A 4969-nucleotide genomic window follows, 5' to 3' on the forward strand; every position below is an offset into this window, starting at 1 on the left:
ATACGTCATTCCCTTTGTCATCGGTATGTTACTTGACCGAGATTCGATCATCGGTATCTTCATACCTAGTTAAATATCGTTACCGGCAAGTCTCTTTACTCATTCCGTAATGCATCATCCCGTAACTAACTCATTAGTCACATTGCTTGCAAGGCTTATCATGATGTGCATTACCGAGAGGGCCCAAAGATACCTCTCCGATACTCTGAGTGACAAATCCTAATCTTGATCTATGCCAACCCAACAAACACCTTCGGTGACACCTGTAGAGCATCTTTATAATCACCCGGTTACATTGTGACGTTTGATAGCACACAAGGTGTTCCTCCGGTATTCGGGAGTTGCATAATCTCATAGTCAAAGGAATATGTATAAGTCATCAAGAAAGCAATAGCAGTAAAACTTAACGATCATTATGCTAAGTTAGCGGATGGGTCTTGTCCATCACATCATTCTCCTAATGACGTGATCCCGTTCATCAAATGACAACACATGTCTATGGTTAGGAAACTTAACCATCTTTTATTAATGAGCTAGTCTAGTAGAGGCATACTAGGGACACAGTGTTTTATCTATGTATTCACACATGTATCAAGTTTCCATTTAATACAATTTTAGCATGAATAATGAATATTTATCATGATATAAGGAAATATAAAATAACAACTTTATTATTGCCTCTAGGGCATATTTCCTTCACACATGATTGCAACATCAAACCACCGCTAAACAAAAAGAATATAATAAAATACTAAAAAAGATTACCGAACAAAGAAACTGTAATCTAGATTATACATAAAGAAAGATAAAATAATAATAATAATGATGATGATGATGGTGATGATATATTTTAACATAAGGAAGGAATAATTCTAGATGTGGTTTTTCCTCATATGAGAAATGAAAAAGTTGGAAACATACAAGATCAAGTTTCTTATACAATGAAAATAAATCATTGGATTTGTGTTGTCCAAAAGCAGAAAAAGGACAGACCCAAGCCTCTGTATAATCCTTCCCTAGTCCCCATATGACATGGGATCTTCTAGCATTGTTGCAGAAAGAAGAAATGCACAAAATATAAATATAAACGACAACAAAATTGAATGCAAGGAAGAAAAAAGAATCTAGGAGCAGGGTAACCATAAGAAAGAATGAAGAAAAATAGAAGAGAGAAGAAAAATCCCTTCCAAGAAAGAAATATTCTAGTAGTGGAGTTACCTGATAGAAGAAATAAAAAAATCATAGAAGGATACAATTAGTTTTAAGAAAGAGAGTAGTTTGGCCTAAAAGAAAGAACAAGGACTTTAGGGAGGGAAAAGAGCAAACAAACTTTAGAAGTGGCAGTTGATATTATACAACTATGCCTCACAGTTGAACTATCTGGAAGATTAGAAACGGGTTAAGAAGGGCATTTGAGTGGAATTTGTGGATCCCAAGCAAACCCCAAGTGTTCTTCCAGCAAACCCCAAGTGTTTATCATCTGAGTGGAATTTGTGGATCCAATTGTCAAGAAGGGCATCAATATTATCATGGATATCAAGGATATCAAAGGCACATTTGAGATGATGTTCTAAAGCATTCTAGCTAGAGAGCATTTCATAAGCAAATGATCAATGGACTCATCCATTCCACAAAAGGGGCGATGAAGTCAAATCCAGCAGATCTCAGGAAGGGGGCCCTGAGCTGGTAGCCTTGGCACGATGATATCAATGACACATGATTTACCCAGGTTCGGGCTCACTCGAAGAGATAATACGCTACATCCTGCTTTGATTGTATTGATTTGAAGGGTGTACAAGTTACTAGTTAATCTACCAAGAGATCATGTATGTATAAATATTGTCGTCTACGTTCCTCACCCATCGGCTTATATAGATACCGGGGGTGCCTGAGGTTTACACATATATATGTCAGTTACATCTAGACATGACGAAGACAAACCTCTAAGTCTTGGAGTACACGCCAAGTCTTTGGAATCTTCCATCTTGGCTCTCCTTGGCCTGACGAATGTAGCCCACTGGTTGATAATCTTAGGGGTCCTCGGCCTGGCCCACATGGTCGGGAGCTGACGTGGCCAATATTTCAAATTCCCCACCGTCGGCTTGTTCTTCGGTCCCACCTATCGGTCTCTTTAGCTTGTTGGTTCAATCCTCACCGTCCGTCCGGGTGGTCCCAAGAAACGGTTTTATGTGAATACATCTTCACGTTGGGTGGGAGATGATGAGGTGGTCGCTAGGTTTTATGGGCAGTTGTGGTCGGTTCCTCGCACTCCCCATCGTTGTCTTCGTCCCACCTATTTCTCTTGCGCCATCTACCATAGTCTGGATTGGGAAGGTTCTCTTTCGTATGTTGCAACGTCACAAGGAGTGTTACAGGATTCCGGAGTAAACAATGAGTCACCACGCATGTCACACAATCTGCATTACCTGCTGAACATAACATCTACATTGATCTTCATCGTGCCCCACGATGGCTTATACAATCGATATCTGCTAGCTATCGAGGATCTTCCCTCGGCTCCGAGTTTGCCGATGATGCTCTTTCATGATCTTGTTTTACACAGAGGGACATGCATAGGTTTGATATGAATTGGCCTATTACTTTTCACCATAGGTGCCAACTCCCAGCAATGCACACCTCTGATAACAAACACGGTCAACTAAGAAAGTTATATGAGCATTTCCCACCAGATTCAACGCTTGCCATATTCGAACACACACTAGACAATGTGATAGGAGTCCACATATTTATTTTCGTTGTCTTTCAATAATATACCATGCACAGCTCGCGATGCAATGGCCTCTGCCGTTCGAGAAATTCTCGTATTCCATACACATTTCCAAACCGGGTTGACACACGATCTACCTTCCCATTCGGTCTTCTATATATCATTTTTCCTAACTGATAGTTTCAGTCCGTATGGCACGCGGATTTCACCGAAAACACATCCATTCTGCGCCAAGTGCCATGCCAAGCAATCGGGCCCTCTGGCAAAAAAAGGGGCAGAACAGTTTTCAATACCCGATTGATTGGCAAATTATCAGAAACTGCAGCAACTCACCTCGAATTAAAACCATTCCCCAAGCCACGGGTCAACTAAGACCCCAACTCCATTCAACACCAAGCTCCCCGGACGAGGGAGTAGCCTTGCAGTTCGCAGTTGAAAGGCAGAGGGGATCCAGCAGAGATCCCGGCAGGCACGCCGCGCCGATCGCTCGGCGGTTGCCGCTTTGCCAGCGAGTGAAACCGGAGACTCCAGTTCAGTTCTGGCTTCGCTTTCCTTCCAGTTTCCAGTGCTGTGTGTGCTAAAGACTGACCGTCTCGTGGTCGTACGTACTCCCTCCGATCCCATTTAGTCTGCGTATAACTTTTTCCCGAAAAATCCGGAATGGTCTGCGCGTTCGGTTCAGCCACCCATTCTTTCCTGGAATACCCCTCCTCCTTCGCTTCGCCTCCTTCTCTCGCATTAATTAAGCCAGCTAGCTCGCCTCCTTTTTCTTCCTCGTACAGTACGCCAGCACGCATGCGTCCTCCTCCTATCTACTCGCCTTCTACTCCATCTTCTTCTCCTCCCTCTCAAGCTCAACCTCATGGAGTCTAGCTACTTGTGGGAAGACAGCCAGCCTGTAGAAGACAGCGAGCTCGTGCTTGATAGCCTGCTTGCGGAGGACAGCATGCTCGCTGACTGCAGCGCCCCGGACGACGGCGCGCTTGACGACGGCGACGTCCATCCGCACTACGGCATTCCCGCAGAGGGCGCCGTCCAGAAGGACGACGGAGCACTCAAGAACGGCGTCGACCACTCGCGCGACGGCGTTCCCACGACAGGCGGCGTCCTGCAGGGCGATTGCGCACTCGCGGACGGCGTCCTCCAGCTGCCTCACGGCGTGTCCGTGGAGGGCGGCGTCCTGCAGGGCGATTGCGCGCTCGCGGACGGCGTCCTCCAGCTGCCTCACGGCGTGTCCGTGGAGGGCGGCATCCAACAGGGCGATGGCGCGCTCGCGGACGGCGTCATCCACCCGCTCGGCGTCCAGGTGGTCGCGGAGGAGGGCGACGTCGTCCTCCCGGCGCTCGCTTCGGGAGGCCATGCGTTTGCGGAGGGCGTCGCCAGCGACGGCGGCATGCATGCAAAAGTACACTCGCCGGAGGTGAGTGCATCATTTTCCGATGATGCAGATCTAATGTCCAACTGTTACGGTTACACACCTGGCTTCCCGTGCTCTTTGTGTGGTGGCCATGGACGAGGCAACACAAACTGCCCAAGGTGTGCGCGATGGGGACGCTTGCTCGCGGACAGCAGCGTGCACGCACTGGAGCGCGACGGCAGCATGCACGGCGCTGTCAAGATAGTGGCAGGAGACGGCAATGACCAGGTGCGCGCGCTCGTGGACAATGGCAAAGTTGACCCAGAAAGCAGCAACGAGACGACAAACGACGAGGAGTTGCTGGCCGGCACGGAGGGTGAAGAGGCCGGCGACATTGATGCATCTCTTCTTTATGCTCCTGACTCGATGCCGGAGGAAGAATCTTTGCCACTGCCGGAGCAATTCTCTGTGCCGGATGAAACGACAAAGCGTGAGTTCATGAAAATTTATCTGCCGGAGTTTCATGAGTGATGATCAGCCTTGTGGAGTTTGAACCATGCAGGTGCGATGCTGGAGTTGAAGAACTTTTGCTAGTTAAACCAATGTGATGATCTTGCTACTAGTTGTTTTGTTTGACGTGAACCTATGTGAAACCAGTTGTTTAGTTTGACTTGTGCTGCTAGCTAGTTGTTCTGTTTGAAATATGCTCGTGCTGATGCAGGGAAAAGCATACGGACTAAGGAGAGGTGTGTAGGCTGGTCTTTCCATGGAGCTTGATTTATAGACATGATTTTTTGGTTTTGGAGGGAACTGCAAATCCATGGCGCTGGCGGCCGGTAAGCTAATTTTCGAAGCAAATTTTCGAGGCTACTTCATGGCGCTCT

The sequence above is a fragment of the Triticum aestivum genome, chromosome 2A, assembly GCF_018294505.1.
Source record: "Triticum aestivum cultivar Chinese Spring chromosome 2A, IWGSC CS RefSeq v2.1, whole genome shotgun sequence".
Taxonomy (NCBI): domain Eukaryota; kingdom Viridiplantae; phylum Streptophyta; class Magnoliopsida; order Poales; family Poaceae; genus Triticum; species Triticum aestivum.